Here is a 17,673-nt window from a genome sequence, read left to right as displayed (position 1 = left end):
CTAAAAAGCCACCATGATTCGGGGATTTTTATTATCAGAAAACAAAAACGCTGGTGAAAAGAAGAAATGCAAAGCCCCATGAATACACACATACTCCGAATTCCACATGGGATCGCTAGTCCTACTGTATGCCCGTCGGTACGACGAAAAGCACACGGATATCCAACTGCCTTCCAACGTTATGATTTTTGTATCATGCTCAAAACTCTGATATGGATTTTGGAGTAAGGGAGTTAGCTGGTTACTTTTGGCAGTAAATATTGAACCAAGGCCAAAAAATCACTTTTTTTTTTTTTTTCTCTTTTCGACCACTCGCCACCTGAAAGGCCTAAAAGTTCCGATGATAGAAAGTTCTGGATCTGCCAGTGGACTTCAATAGGACCCCCGATTCTATGACTATGAGAGACGATTACTCTGCCCAAGCGAGCTACAAGGGGGTTGCGGAAATATGATATTAAGTTAGAGCTTTTGGTAGATCTTTCCAGATTCGATGTAGCATTTAAGGAAACATCCATTGTCCATTGTATCGGATTTTGAAGTTAGTTCTCAAGGAGGCTTTTCATATTCAAGAGAGACAAACTGTCTGCATCATGGTTTTCGCATATCCATCCTGATAAAGCGAATAACGTTCTCTGGCGGCTAGTCCGGTCTTAAGTCAACATTCTCACTTATATTCAGCCGAGTTCGCAAGCCCGGTTGGTAGTAAGGCCATACTACCAATCATCACTATAATGAAAAGATGTTCGAGTCCTGGACAATAGGAGATATGATATAGTTACCCAAGAAGTGGGATACTGTATGCAATGTGTAGGCCAGCTATCGCAGGAAGACATCACGGTTAGCCAGCCCAATAGCTGACCAGTCCTGTATCTTAGAGGACCAAATCTCAAATTGGGGTAGCGGGACTCTGAAATGTCCGATCGCCTTGCCCCGATGCTTGCACAACTGATAAAGATGAACTCCTCCACAATCATGAAATCAGCTTACGTGGCTTGTCTTATCTTACGAGTGACGACGTGCGGACAGACTGGCGTAAGGTGATCGTGACAAATATCTTAAAAAAGAAGAACGAAGGGAGGCATGTCGCTACCCAGAAGCAAGCCGGCCCTGTAGCCCGAAATAGATGTTTCTATATTAAACACAAGGGCCAACTGCGACAACGTTTCGTATATAGACCAATTTCTCTGCCCAAAAGAATGATTACCACACTGACCAGAATGGGGAAAGTCCCTCGTAAGATCATCCATATTATCAATGCCAGAGACAGAACTGTCACATTTAAGAAAAGACATGATGGTGTGATGAAAAAGATACACGAGTTGAGTATACTTTGCAATCAAGATACATTTCTTTTCGTTCGGGACCGTGAGACCCAAAGGGTTCGAATGTTCTCATCAAGCAAAGAACAATTTATACCCCATTACGCAAATATCAAACAAGAGGACCGCAAAGGTCCCAGTGATATGCAACGTCACTATAACAAAACGAGGAAACCAGCCGCGCCAAATATCATGCCGCCCCTTCCGCGAAGAAATGAGACCCAGAGGCAATTTTATTCATCGCTACTCCAACAAGGTCGCGCTTGTCACAGGATACTGGAGGGCATATTATCACTTCGGTTCCAATAGCGGACCGAAACGGCTCCCCGCGCCCCATCTTTCCTGTCACACCCTGCAATTAAATAAGCATCATTTTTTGTACATATAAAGGTATTGCCAAGCATATAGAGGCGGGTTCACGCCGGCCCACATTGTGTGTTTGTGTATACTGTATACTGCCCGTCGCACATTTAGCTCAAGTTTTTGTTGAACCTTTACCGCATTTCATCTGCATGTAGCACTCATCAGATAGAGCAGTGACTGAATATTTAAATTGTAGACTCCATAGTCAGGCAGTCAAATCCTGACAATTGCGCAAGCGAGCAGGAAATAGACGCTGGTACCCTTTTTTGATGATTAACTAGCTACATTGCATCCAAGAGGTCTTGTTACTGCTGTGATGTCTATTTCTCTGAGTCGGGTTCATCAAGCAACTGCCGGTTAGGGCTGGTAATATCACGTGTGTCGACTTCTTCAAGGATCCAAAGCGTGCTAAATCTATGCAAAAAAAATCCATGCAAAAAAATCTATGCAAGGAATCCATTAAAGTCCCACGACCTAGACGGTCTCAAGACCAAGATTTCTAGTCCTACGACCTAGGTGGTCCCAATACCAATATTTCTAGTCTCAAGACCAATATTTCTCAAGTCCCACGACCTGGGTGGTCTCAAGACCAAGATTTCTAATTTTAACCGCCCACAGGATAGTGGGCCTTGGGACTGATTTAGACTAAAATCCAGAAACCAGGAATCCAAGTGTATTTAAGTCATAATAGGCATTGAGATGGAAACAAACGGAAAAGCAAAGGCAGGCATGGCACGCTGGAAGATCTATTTCAACAATACTCTGGTCCGTGATTGGACGTCGCACAAAAGTCTGCAAACCCCCCAAAGAATCTACAGTGTATGCAATGAATGCCGTGCCACTCAGTGAGCCGAACATTTGCTGACACGTGCCTCCAGAATGACAAACACGCTCGGAATGTACTCACCCTAATCCCGTACCACCTTGGTGAACAGCGTGGTAAAAGAAGACGACGGAGGTCTATCTAGAATAATGCCTAGGGCTGGTTCATTCAAGTGGACTGGTTTGCCACCCAAGAAATGTCAGGGGGACATAGCTCTGCTAAAGCTTATTTTTTTTTTCAAACAATTGAAGATCGCTCTATTCAAAGATTCTCGTGTATTCATTGACATCACGTATCATTGCTTGACTGCTATTCCCCCTTGTCGCCAGATGACCCATCTCTATGAACTCACCACCGGATCGAGCAATGTTCCGGCCGATTTCTCCATCATCTTCGCTCTGGCTCTTCCTTGTCCATCTTGACTAGGAGTTGACTAGGAACAAACTAGGGACGAGGAGGGGCCGGGGGGAGACGCATGGGTGAGATGGGCGATATCATCGGCCCCAATTTTCTTTCTCCTATTACGGTCAAGATGATATTATGTAGTATGGATCACATAGGCGCAACTTACTGAGAAATTTCTGAAGGTGGGAGAAGTTGCGGGGAGGGACGTGGTTTCCGGGGTTGGATTGACTGGAGGAGGGACTGGGAGGAATCCTCATGCTTTCTGCGGTTGGTTGCCTGGCGTCACAGTATAGGGCACTAGACCCTCGATGAAGAAGATCGAGACTCTTTTGTAAAGCTCCCACGCTTCCTTGCAGAACCTTGGAGTTCTCCTCCCACTTTTCTGCTCTAAACCTGAGCTGCTCGATCTCGGCGTTCAGTCGCCGGACTTGGTCCTCCAAGTCTCTTCTAACATGCCGTTGCTTCTCAAGTTCCCTGGTTTGTTCTTCAATCGTTTCCTGCTCCCGGATTCTTTCCTTTTTTTGCCTCTGTCGAAAGTTTCGCTGGGCATTCCGTGCCCTTTCCTTGGGATTGCGAGAATTTTTTATATTCTGTAGCCCTGTGACGGGCGCACGGGATGGCAATGTGAGTTGGCTGACATGATTCCGCTCCACAAGATGATGCTCATCTGGCAATTTGGGGAGCGGACAGAAGTCCATGTCGTCTATTGCCTCCTCTTCCGACACGAGGTAGTCCATTGTTGGTAAATTGGTACCTGATCTAAAGGGTTTATTTTGGGACGAAATAGAATCAGGTCATAGGAGGAAAATGAAAAATCAGCGGATGTGTCCGCATACTTTATGGTCGCGAATGAGACGACAGTTATGTAATTAGTTGTATTCTCATTGTAACGTAAGACCTGCTACGCGATGATACGTCAAACTTACAGAACCACGAACATGAGTCGATTGCTAGATCGTGCCACTATTTATGCTATTCCAGAGTGTAGAATGATAATCATAGGAGTACCAAGAGCGCCAGCAAGCCATTTAATGTGTTCTTGGATTTTGTTCAGCTACGTGCCAAGTATTGATCGGGGAGGGGGGACATGACGGCAAAAAGCAACACATAATCGGTGCTCTCGCTTGAGGTACCAGTCAGCGAGTAGAAAACATCGTTTACTTGGCAGTGTCGAAGGCGTTCTGTACTAATATTCCAAACATCTTCGGGTGCTCGCCATTCTATTCATGATCTGGGAGCAGTCAATCTGACATGGACATCAATACGATAGAGACCTTGGATGGTCTGACATTGTATAGATAGCTCCGTCAGGGACTCTGAGATTATAGAGAGCTATCGCTTTCCAAAGGAAGATATCAGAATGATGTGGCAGAAAGATGATTGAGAGATCTTCGCCTGCAAGAGTCTCTCTCTGAAGATCCAAAGATCGTTCAACTTATACAAGGATGATACAAAGTATAACAATGTCTAGGTCTCCTAGATCAAGGCGAGGAGGCATGGAAAAAGGCATTGATTAGAGATTCACTACGGAGAAAGGCCAGAAAGATGGAGTAAGCAGTATACCGCTATCTATGGAAATACACCTAGTGAAACAGCAGCTCGGCCAACTCCAAGTCAGGGTCGCAATAACAATGCTGGCATGACTGGCATACCATTTGATTTGACTCCAATGGCAAGAGCCAAAATCTTGATGAGAGCTGATCCGCCCTCCCATGGATGGTATAGAAGAGATCCGGCGAGTACTAAGCTCAAGCGGCATCTGCACTGGCCTTGATTTGGCGCTTGATCTGCACACGACTCGAGCAGGCAATCTCAATGGTCAACTGACTGTACTGACGGGCTGTGCGAGTCTCTTGAACCAGGAGCATGACCCAGATGTTACGAAAATAGGCCGCAAACTCTCCTTTGGGAAATGCCTCTGCAAGGTCACTGCGTCTTCGTTAGTAGTTACTGAAGATGGTGGGTGAGGTCATATTTCTACCTGAGAACATTCATCGAGGACCGCATCAGACCCTCCTCACGATTGCTTTCTTGGGAGACGATACGCAAAAGCTGAAAGATAGGCTCAATGAAGGGCTGGAGTTGATTGACGTCGGAGTCACCCTTGTACGAAAGAATGATACCATCCCAAGCATCCAAGATACCCATGCGAATAGCAATAAGGTTTTCCACCATTTCAAGAGGCAGTTGAGGCGTAGTGACAACCGAGGAAATTTGCTGAAGCGCTCGACCGACTGTATCCAAGGAAGCCTTGAACGTAGGGCCCATAGCCTGGGCAATATCACCTATAGTTTGTAGAATTACCGGCACGAGATGTTTGGGAGAGTTGGGCAGGACTGTTACAAGAAAATCTAAGAAACCAGGGCAGGAGGACCTGACGTCCTGATCCAAAGCGCAAACAATATCACTGATAGGGCCGATGGTTACGGGGCAAATCACAGGGCAAGTTGTGTTGTTGAAAATGTTGGCCATGAATGGCTCGAGAAGTTTCATATATTTATAAAGATTCTCTTGGAGAGCGCTAGCAGCAGCACTAATGGCAACGAAGGCAATATCAGAAACACTTGACTTGATGTGGTGAGTTGACAAGACCCGAAGCAGGACATCCATGATCGGTTCGGCCCGAGCGGTGATAGAGATCCCCAGGCGCTGAGAAATGGCCAGGATCACGCTGATCAAAGAGGTCTGCTTGTGTTCGAGGAGAACCTGGTCTTCGGCGTTGACGGCCTTCTGCTGCATGGGAATGGTTTGCTCCAGACGCTGAAGGATGACGTCCAAGAGTTCCAGAACTACAGCGAAGCTTTCAGTGTCCGCATTTGAAATAAGAGAGCTGAGAACCTCGTAAGTAGCAGTACAGAGGTCATCGACGTGCGGAGACTCAGTCGCCGTAAGCAAGATTCTAACATTATTCTCAAAATGTTTATTAAGAGGATTGCTGTCGGCATCAGCCTCTCCAGTAAAGCGGCTGGCAACTGTTATCAGAGCCCAGCAGCAAGATTGAACCATTTTGGGACTGCTAGAAATACCGTTCAAGAGGTCAGCGACCAAAGGCCCAAGGTGAAGATCGAGGTCCAATGCCTCAGGGCAGCTGTCACACACACGACCCAGGGTGTAGGCAGCGGAATCTCTCACATGGACAGAGCTATCTTTCATCATTTCGAGAAGACCAGTCGAAAAGGCTTGCCTGATCACAGGCTCCAACACATTAGGCCCGGGACCCTCCATGATAGCTCCGAAGGCAGCCACCGCGGCATCCCGTCGGTGCCAGTCCTCATTACGGCAGTTTTCCGCCACAAACGTGGTCACAGGTAAGATTATATCCCCCTGGACACACTGAGCATACAGTTGTAGAGCCTGATATGCGGCGTGCGATACATGATATTCATCACCACCTATATCCTCGTTCTGTCGACACATAGCCTCTAGTAGCACAGGGACCACCGTAGAAGTAGCATGACGAGCAAATCCAGCAAGCGAGCGAGGTTCTAAGCCTTCCTGCTGGGCTACCGTGTTGTCATGCTCAATGATGATCTCTTCCTCGCACACTGTAGTCCAGAACTCGATGGCCAGCTTGGCAACGTCGTCCTTATTGCTCTTCATGCTCATGACGCTCAAAGCAAGCAGACCGTGTTCCATGTAGAAGGGCATTTTATCGTAAAAGGCAGCCATGATACGATTCAAGCAGCCAAACGCACCGGTCTGAATACGAGTCTCCTCAGCCTGGGTGGCTTCGGACACAATGTGCATAATGTGATTCCGCTCGCCCTCATTGTCAAAACTGGGCTGCATCAAATCGACGGCATCACTCAGAGTGGCGATGGCAGCACAACGGACCTCCATGTTGGGCTCTTCACGGCGAGCTCCCTGCAGAAGAGCGGCCAAAATGGCGTTGGAATACGCTGGTAAGCTTGTACGGAGGTCATCATCTTGAGATTCACAAATGAAGCCAATGGTCGTCAGCGATGACTGCTTTAGGGTATCGGGACCACTTGCTACATTCTGCACGAGGGTTCGTATTAGATCAGGCCACTCACTTCGGGGTAGCTCAATAGCGGCAATCGACACAATCAAGAGGGCTGCGCAAATTCGAGCTCTACAATCGTTCGCGTGCAGTGTGTTGAGCGCAGATTCTTTGATTTGCGCCTTGGTTCCCACGGGAACCCGAGTAATCCATCGCTGCTGCTCTTCGTGCAGCTTGGCCTGATCATGGAACGTAAATGCATTTTTCAATGCGATACCAGCAGCAGCACGGATATGCGAGTGATTGGTTTCGTTGACCAGTTCCTTAACCAGCGAGGTAAGAAAATCGGCCTGTTGAAGAAAAGGGCGTCAAAACATGTCAGTCTCGTGGGTAACAGTAGCTTATATCGAGCAGGTCCACGTCTCAAAGTACATGACATGAAGGGAACGTACGAAGTTAGTCGCCGCGGCATGAGCAAGCTGCTTTTCCGCGTCGGACCGTTCCACTGCATCTTGGACAAACGGTCAGAACGACTGTCCTTCATATTCGAGGGACATAACACAGCGAAACGGACAATTCTGATCTGGAATGAGGGATGCGACCATATCCAAACATACCTGCTGAGAAGGTGCGCTGCAAGACCTGCGCCGCGCTCATTGCGTGTAGAAGACACAAGCGTGACAATATAGGGAGGGGGCAGGGAGAGAAGGAGAAGAGAATATACTGGTGAAGCCGAAGTCACCTGTTCTCCACGCTATCAAAGTAAGGCTTTTTTAGAAACGCAAAATCCAGCCGGCCCACAATGTGGATGGGGAAAAGCAAGTACTCCAGGGCTCAGTCATTCCAAACCACTTCTGGATCCTCTTCTCCCCTGTTTACCTCGATATCTCTCTGCGAAAGTGACCTCCAAATCACTCAGGGAAAAATGAAAGGGACAAAAAATATCAAAGCTTCTTGAGCCATATACACCAGAATAGCATTCATAGTTGCTATATTCCGAACCATCCCCCCACTATCAATTGATGCTACTTTAGCTTTGGGGCCTATTGGCGTTATCTGTTTCATTCGTTTACAAATCAATTATCTGACAAGCAAGCTGAAGTCTCGATCACTCCATAGAATACAATCACACAAATTGATTGAACTCACTTTCATCCATGAAACAAGCAAGTCATGGTACTGTATCGTTCCGGCTTACTCCTAAGCTGGCGTGGGCCAGTTACCATGACAGAAGCATGTCGTGACGTGGGCACAGGTGCATGACGGAGAGGTAGTCGAATAAAGACTAGGAAGCAAATTTAGCTATGAGCAGGGTTGAATAGATCTGTCTCGCCCAACATCTATTAGGCTAGTGTTAGGCACTATGATGAGACTATTGGGCATATTCTTCAGAACAAGAGACCTATGAGTTGGCTGAAAGGCCATCCTTCTGACTCTCACGTCAGTCAGGCTTCTTGTTTTCCGATGGCGCACTGTCTCGGAAGAGAAACCGTGATGTTTCTTGTCACAAAAATGTTCACAGCTGCAGATGTCGCCGAAACTGTGATTGATGGGAGTGTAGACAACTCCGCTAGTGAAATATTGATATTGATCGTCGGAGAGGGCGGGGGAACTGCTTCATCCTCCCGGAAGGCTAGGATTTGAAGCAACTGGCAGATTTGGTTTATGAATTCCTCGCTGCATTGTGCCGCTTTCGCCATATTCGCCACCGTCAGCTTTTTGCTTTCAATCATATCATAGATCATTCGCAATTTCCAATGAGGAAGAGTGGGTAGAGATCTTTTGTTTCGACTAAGCATTGTAGATACTTGGCTCCGGCGTGGCATTTTACCGGGTCCAAATAGCTATGAGCGATGAGTATAGAGGTAGAAGGTGAGCTACACTTGACTTTGGTAAGTTCGAGTCTCTCTTATAATGTTTAGGACGACTGCGTTGGCTATTGTATCTGTTTAGTATCAAAGATTTTCGTATGTTTTGTACAATATGTGAGTGCTACTAGACGAGTATTATTTTACAATAAGTATGTGTGATGGTTACTGTATTATCTGGGATATATCCTTGACTTTTCGGAGTAACCACTCAATTATAGTTATGTATCAAGTAACAAAGAATTACAATGGCGTACATCACCCACTCTAGTGGATTCACTTCATACAATAGACTCTTCTCTCAAAATGGATACCACGTCCAGACAGGAGGATTGAGGGCATACACTGCGTTATAGTCCTTATTTTGGCATTGAAGATATACAGAGGATTATTGATTCAGGCTCACACATACGGGCAATGCATGTGCGTGAGGGGATGGGCCCTGATTCCGGATAATGAACTGATATCAAAAGGATTCAAGGCTTAGAGGGTACACCAAAGACAGAGTAGGAAGACACCCGTAATTTCCCAGAGGGGACATGCCAGGTAGCGCCAGGAGGCCCCACCCGAGTAAATCCAGTGAGATGTTGTTGGTGCTGGAATAGCGGGCGAATTTGACTCAATGCGTGGTATAGATGCGGACGTTGCATGAGGGAAAACATACGCCCCTGTGCTGACGGTATGCGTGGGATTTGCTGGTCGATTCTTCACAGTAGAACTGGGAGTGTTGGAATTCGGGAAGAGCTGAAGTTCAAGTGCGCACTCCTAGGCCGGACTCCACGCAGGATTTGCACGCGCGATGGGACACTTCGAATGGAGACCCCGGGGAGCATAGCTCTTGCGTCTTGATAAGGAACTCGGCCGCCTCCATTGCATTGTTACACGAGTCATAGCACCTTCCTAGAATTTTGACGGCCCACTCTCGCTGGCTTTTTGCATGCAGCTGGAGAAACTCGGAAATAACGTGCCCAAGGCCAAGTTGGAGAGGGCTTAAGTTGATGAATCCCGGCGCTACTGTGTATCGTATTTTGTTGGAGGAGGTTGTCGAGTTCTGGGATGAAGTAATGGGTAGCAGAGGGCTTGGGATACACTCCTCGGGCGCACAAAAATAGTGATCGGCCGGTGGCCCAGCGTCAAAGTTACATACTCCGTGGGCAGTTTTCTTAGACAGGCTACAAAGAAAGTGGGCCGGGCACCCCAGGTAAAGCCGCGAGGTGGTAAAGATGCCGGTGTGTACGTTGGATTGCTGACTCTGGTCGGACAAATCGAAAACGATGACTCTCATCACGTTAATCACCGTAGTTCCGTTTCCCCCAGATTCACACTTTCAAAGGAAACCGTTGCTGAAGATAACATGGGACTTTAACCATCGGGTTGGACCTCTTCTCCTCTAGAGTCTGCTGATATAGACATAGGAATGACCAGGGGTGACATGCGACAGCGCTGAAGACTGGACTCTTGAACTTATTGTTGACGCCACCAGGTGATCGGTTGAACTTTGATCGGTGGGGTTGCCAAAGCGGTCACTGAGACGTGTAGATACTGTCGCTATAGAGGTGATGAAGACACTGCATTGCCCATGACAATGGCTCCTGTGGGCTACGGGGAGCTCATGCTCAATAATGTGGATGAGTCACTGGAAGACGTCCGATTTGATTGTATGGCCGCCGTATCGCTTGTTCAACCTGTTGCCTAGTCAGTCTCGTGAGCTGTGACTGTGATGTATTGAATTGAGGCGCTTCGATCCGAAGTGGGAGCTTCCCCTATGCTTGTGATGAAACCGGTGCTTACATGCGACGCGAAATCACTCGACGCACTTGATTGACTTGCCGCCGATATGTCTACCTGCAAACTATCGGTCGCACTCGTATGCAGTACCATGATTGTCGATATCATGGCCGTCGAACTTTGGCCATAACTTACTGAGGACGGCAAGAGAGCAACACTGTCGGTCATAGTAAACTCCTCGCTAGGCGACGACCATATTGACTGGCTGGAACAAGTACAAGTACGTTGAAACTATGGTTTATCAATTTATCAATTTTGGTTATATATAATTGCTCAGCATTGTCGCTTAGAGGCACGTGAGCATTCCATATATATCTCGGTCTGGCTGAGGATCACGTTCTGTCGAAGTCTTGTGACGAAAATGGCAAATGATGCAAAATAGGCGGAGGATATGGTCGAAATCGCGTTAGCAGTCTACACAGCATGGGCGGGGGCTCCAATCACCTTTCTTGGAACAGGCTTAATTGTACGGAAAAAGGAGTAAAATGAGTAAGGGCGCTATTACATTGGCCCACCACATGACATGTCAGCTGTCGGCTCAAAGGAAATTGTGTATCAGTTTGATGTTCCTTTAAGATGACTGTATAGTAGGATATGTTCCTTATTGTATTCATCTCCAATTACGCGTATTTCTTGCATGATATAAGTGACTCAAAGCAGTAATTTTGATCTAGAAATTCCACAGAAACGTTGAATCGCAATCCTCGCGAAAAGAGAAGGAAAGACTAAAGACTTGCGAATGCAGTAAGATGGGCAAGTCTCCACACAAGGTGAACCTCAAAGGGAATCGTTGGTACATTATCGGTTCATAATTCTCATCCGCCTTTCAACACTAGCACAGCTCCCAGCAGTGTCTGTGGAAGTCGGCATAGCTACCGACGTGTCTGTCAAAACCGGCATAGCTGCCGAGGTGGACATCACATCCGAGGCTGAAGTTGGCCCTGAATTAGAAGGTTGAACGGAAGTGCGCTCTATACTGGAGTGCGAATCAACAGAAGATCCTTTGGAGTCACCTGAAGCGGATGCGGCCTGTTCGGTCGATACAGGGGCCATGGAAGAGCTTTCGGCGGTAGACGGCGTCGTTGTCGAGCTCCCTGTTCCCGTTTGTTTACCACACGATAGTTTTCCACTACCATCGATTTCGCAGATGTTATCTAAGAAAAGCAAATCAGCGTCGAATCCGCAGCAGGTAGCATAGAAAGGGCCTTCACTTACCGAGATCGATGAGGGAGACAGCTTCTCCACCGCAGTCGGCACCAAGTACAGTTTCAACCAAGCTAAATCCGGTACAGGTGGCGCTTGCCGCTCCACTGTAACAAACTTCGGGTTAGCTTTTCATCTGTGCTTTGACCGGGTGGATACGGGGGTTGTACATACTTGAGCGCGGGTTGAAGTTTGCCGTAATTATTGACAAGGAAATCACCCAAAGTAGCTTGGCAAGAAATCGAGTCACCAGACTCCGTCTTGCATTTGCATTCCAAGGCAGTTTTTGACTGATCATTCTTGTTCTTCACGATCTTACAATCATGCGTCAATTTTGAATAGCTGGACTCAGCAGACGCTGCGCCGAGTGTCAGCAGGAAGAACAAGATGTGTGCAGTATGCATATTGAGTGATATTCTTGAAAGCAGAGATAAACTTGATTAAAAAAAAAGGTCTTCGCGTGTACGCATTGCTTTTAAACAGCAACGCTTCAAGGGCGATACGTTGCCTGGCTTAGATTGACACAATCCTTTTTTGGACTCCATTGGTATAGTACAGAGTGACCGGTGAGGGACGGTATTGCATTTTTGGTGCAACATTTTGCGTATAGTTTTTTTTGGCTCTACGTGTAACATGGTGCCAAAATTATCAATTTTGTGCTTTGACAAGCGACCCAGCGTCTGGTGTTTATGGATAGTTCTATCGTTAGTTACCATGCAAGAAATCTTTTCGAGCTACATGGACCGGTGGAATTGTTAGGACTGCTGGCCCACTAACTATTGCGAATTTACAGGAAACTGTTCAAATAGTGCCACGTAAACAGCATTAGAATATACTGTGTTCGGCACAATGTCATGCTCACGAAGCTGTCATGTTTGCGAGACAAAGCTGCTTTATGCACAAGGCTCGTAAAGACAACAAAGATATACGCAATTACCTTCGATATTATCAAATGTTGAGTTCCGTTGCTGAAAAACTTTATTAAATGCCTGCTGGGGAGATTTTCACTGGTGAAACATACACAGAACGAAACGTCATATAATATAAGAGAACAAGATAAATATTGGTAGTGATGATGTTATGATTCAGCCTCACGGCGGTTATCTGGGGGGCTTCCATATTATCCCGTGAGATGGCAGGAAAGGCAGGAAACGACTGCGGATGAATGCACATCACACAATGAGAAAGTTCTACTGTACTCGTTTTCAAATATCTCCCTTTTCTCTCGAATTTTTCAAAATAACTCAACACTAGTAGAGCAAAGTGGACTGCCAGGAGACCGGGGCAAGATTCACGGCCGGGAACACGAGCAGGGCCTTCTCGCAGACGATCTTCACTCTCAACGGATCGCGCATGCCATCACTCAACGCCGTTCTGTTCCAAGTTTCAATTTTCGAGTGCTCTAACTCCTTGTCATTTCTTGCCTTACCCTCGGGCACGAGGTGTTTCAATGTAGTCGGCCGTTTCCTGACCTAAAATGTTGTATTAGGACCGAAAAGAATTCAAGCCGTGGTATATAGAGGATCATGTGCAAGAGTTCTCTTATGCTGTATTTATCTACATAAGATACGTAAGGGCCCACCTCCTGAGTGCGAGACTGACTCTCAGTGCCTTTGTACCTCACCTTTCGCGTTGCATTGGCTAGCAATACACCTAAGTCATTACCCCCTTGTTGGTACTGCATCGGCATTCTCACTCTTACAACAAACAACATTCAATAGTCTATAATCTTGGGTATGTGTGATGTTAATCTCTTCCCTTTCCCAATGCCTATCATACCGCTTTGGCACACGGCTGTCGTAGAGATAGATGTTTAGCTAGAATTCTTTCATATTTGGACGGGAGTTACATTGTAAGAACAGCTCGTTCATCCCGGCTCACGGAATCGCCTGTTCGTGGCCCCTGAGACGAAGAGGACAGTTGCTCTATCGCGCTCAGGGCTTAGCACAAAGTTCAAAGGTCCAGCTGGCTTCGAGGGAGCAGGCGCGAACGGCGTAGTTGTCATTTGGAGTGTAATAAGCATCTCGACAGGCTGTATTGCCTGCCGTACAAACTAGCGTATCACACCTTGAATCGCTTGGACTCAAGGAAAGTGTAGTATTCTCACCTGGGAACCTAGCGGCGTTGTTGATTAAAGAAAAGTCTACATAGCATTGGTCGGTGCAAGTGTATTCAAGCTGCACCTGATTTTCTCCTCTCTGTAAGCTGTCAGTGTCTTTCGCCAGCTTTATCGAGGTCCCACCACGGGCGGGAAACTGATACGTCTCCCGATATGTCTCTCCCGACCTTAACATGATTGTCGGATAATCTGCCTCTCGTGTGACCATCAAGTAGATTGGAGCTTCGCAGTGATTCAGAACACCTATGCTTCCAATCGCAGAGAGCGGGTTTGCGAAGGCGGTTTGATACAGAACAGGCGATACCAAGCACAATGCAGGATACAGAGTCCATGCCATCCTGACTTACAAAATAATACCCTGAAGGGATCTAAAGCTCCAAGAGAAGAGAATAGATTTTCACAACGGCGGCAACGGCTCGAAAGAGCCTCGGTCTATTTGTAGGTACTGGTCGACCGTGAAACATTCGCTTTCGGGCTGGCTTCCTCCAACTCTCTCCGTGTCCTTATTTGGTCTTCCACAAATGAAATCGTGGCCAGCGTCCAGCGAACATAGTGCGCAGAAAGGTATGTCAATATGGGAATATTCCTAGGCCACAAGAGCAATTGGACGGACAACATATCAACCTGTCAAATCCGCCCCGTTTTGCGCGGTGTGAAAGTTGGGAAGAGCAGCCCTCAATAACGTTACTTTTTGCATCGGTGGTGAGTGGTGTGTGTAGTGTCGGAGTCTTTCTTGGAATTTCCTTGGTGGCGAGCTTTGAGTATCGTGAGGCAATCGCGAGGCGGTGGAAGGTGCATGGGAGAGTAAGGTTGGCATTAGCGCTTTCAGAGTTGCTCCATCTCGATAGTGCTGGGCTTTTCCGAGAGGCACGGGGCTGTATTTAGACCTTGCGATGGAACATCCAATTTTCTTGGTCTCTTCCAATACTCAAACAGCTGCCAAGCAAATACATTCCTCTTTTCCTCTCCATAAAATGATTCCGAAACATACAAATTCTGCCTGTCAAGCATGCTGTAGTGGAGACACGAAGGCCAAGTACAGCACAAGTCTCGTTAGATCAAGCAGCTCCTTTATTCTTCAGCCTTTGCCTCAAATGCGAATGACAGAGCTGTTGCGCGCAAAAACCGAGAGTGGGATCACTGAAACGACCGAGCATGTTCTCATGATAGTCCTTCCATAAGCGTGGGCTACTAAGTCAGACTTCGCACGCTATGAAGCCGGTAGAGCTGCTCCCAATTATCTCCCAATAAGCCAAAATTCCTTCCTCTACAAGGGTCATTGATACCCACAGGACAGAGTTCTCTATGAATTGAAAGTCTTTGGCTCATTCACCCTGTCTATCCTCATTCATGTTCACCCAATGCTGCTCCAGCTCCCGAAACATAGTATAAAGTCGACCAGGTATTTCTCGACTGACGGCCATGGCACCAGAAGTTAAAGGCCACACGGAGTAAAAGCATGTTTACTCTTCACATTGATTGCAATCGTATGCGATTGTTGCGTCTTTTCGTAAGACTTTGTCAAGTACGTCAGAAAACCTGAATTGACGATTGGGCATGGTACAGGTGTGACATGCATCAATACCAATTAAACCCTATAATCTTCGGGGAACGGTCAGAACCTTCACAGGCAGAGCAGTAATGTCACCAGCTCGGCACGATCTGATGTCATGTTCTGTAATGAATTCCGGTTGTTGGATCCCGTTGGTATCCCATAGTCGTAAGCTATCAATGTGGTGACCTGCATCCTAATTTTCCAAGTATTCCAGCCACATGGCTTAAATAACCCTATAGGTCATTCCCGGTGATTAACATAGCCTCTAGGCATATTTTTTTTTTCACGCTTTTCCCTTGCCCATTTGTAAACTATTCCTGGAAATTCTCTACCTCTTTGACTAAAATCTACTTATTCCTGCTATGGCGCACTCACACCTTCGCATTCCCTATTTCTCACGTCCCACGTGCAATATGACGGGCGTTGAAACCACGTTACGACCTTTGGTTCTTTCTAACCGCCAACGCCAGCTACAGCCGGCAACATACCAGCCGAAGATCTCCCGGGGAAACCCTTTCATTCATTATCGCCCTATATTCAAATCTCGCTTAGATGTGATGACCACCGTCAGCTTGCGAACGGCGACCAATCAGGTAAGGACTAGACATGATGCAACTCAGGATGATACAAAGCTGTATGGAATCCGGCAGTACCCAGCGCAATTCATAGGGCGATCATCTCATGCAATCGAGAAGCTTATGGAACGATTCCGATCCTGGGGGTTGGATCGAAATCAAATGAAGCATCTGCTTATGCCGGTTCAAGCCTTTCTCCATGTGGATCAGAGATCCTTCTTTACCGTGTCCGAGCACGCGTTTATGACTCTGGCAGACGTAGTGCTGGGCACAAAGCAATGGCCAAATATGCTCTGTCACGATGAGATTTGGTCGATTGTCAAGCAGGTGCTCTTGAATGCACCATCTTTCTAAGCCTACTTGACTGACTTGGGACAGGTCCTGACCGGAACCGAAATTTTGGCATCTCGAGGGCTGCACCATACCAAGCTCAATCTACAAAGCATTCTGATATCGAACAATGGCATTGTGAAGATTGGTAGGTCAGCGGGCCACATATGATCAGTCCTGTACTCATGCAAGCCCAGGGGCGATTTGTCATATCGAGCCCGACGAACTTGGGAGCTGGGCCAGGACAAACGAAGCACTGGTCCAGCTCGCTACAGATTTGATTGGAGAGTTCAAGGAGCCATGCTCCCACTGCATCGATACATTTTGTGAGAGTGACGGCGTCCATGGATGCTGCGATCGCACATCGATGCTTGCTCGTGTTGATCTCCTTGCAGCAGCATTGAATGTCACCCGCCGTCCGACCGAGGAGCCCACGGATCTTCAGAGTGGTGCCATAGGGGAAGCCTTATTGACGGCTCTCAAGGTACGTACCGAAGCCACCTGGGCTGTAAACTACATCTAAGGTGCAGCTAGTTGAGCTTTATTTGCCAGGCAAAAGGCTTACGTCTCGGCGCTTTGGCCGAATTCGCCTCCGGAAAGGTCTATCGTGAGGTGATGCCAGTACTGAGGACCACCGACCGTCATGGCATGACGACCTCGTTCTCCTCGAGCAGTGGCAAAAAGAAGCGGTTGGGAGAGGATTACAAGCTAATTCCAGACCGGGAAACTGTTCGTCGGAGAAGATTTTATGGCAGAAAGAAAGGGAAATCGTTGGTTTGCAAACACAAACCACCTACGGGTCACCCGAAGACAAAACGGACAATTCAGAATCCTACCAGCAAGATCATAGTCCAAAGTTAGATGTCGGCTGTCACACTAAGTGAGCTTTGATCCAGAGCAAGACGTAACAGCGGAGAATCTTTCAGACGGTGCCCTGTCAACTGGCAGCCCAGACGTCCTATGCAAGTAATACGATGATTCATTTTCCTTTACCGCTGGACTTGCAATGTACATCCAAATTGAATTCTGGTTGGAGGCAGAATTTTTCCGCAGCTTTTGGCTGGCATAGCTACGTTGCTCTCTTCTACAGAGTTGGGCTCCACGTGTACAATCCAATAGATAATTGCTTCTAGCCCGCTGGCGGGGTTCGCGAACCATTGATAGATCCTCGTCTACTGCAGCCTTATATTGATCTGTTGAGAGTTCTCAATAATTGCTGCCTAGCCATCGTAAGGGCGGGGTGTGCTTTCATCACATCTGGCCTCCTCTTTAGTCGACCCACCGTAGTCGCTGTAAGACAAGGCCATGTGGTGGAATTCATAGCTTCCACATTATTTGATGAACCTGTCTGGTCTCTTCAGTTG

The sequence above is a fragment of the Penicillium nucicola genome (assembly GCF_028828085.1).
Source record: "Penicillium nucicola strain IBT 29836 chromosome Unknown utg000015l, whole genome shotgun sequence".
Taxonomy (NCBI): Eukaryota; Fungi; Ascomycota; class Eurotiomycetes; order Eurotiales; family Aspergillaceae; genus Penicillium; species Penicillium nucicola.
The sequence above is the reverse complement of the archived record's forward strand: the minus strand, read 5'-3'. Positions refer to the sequence as shown.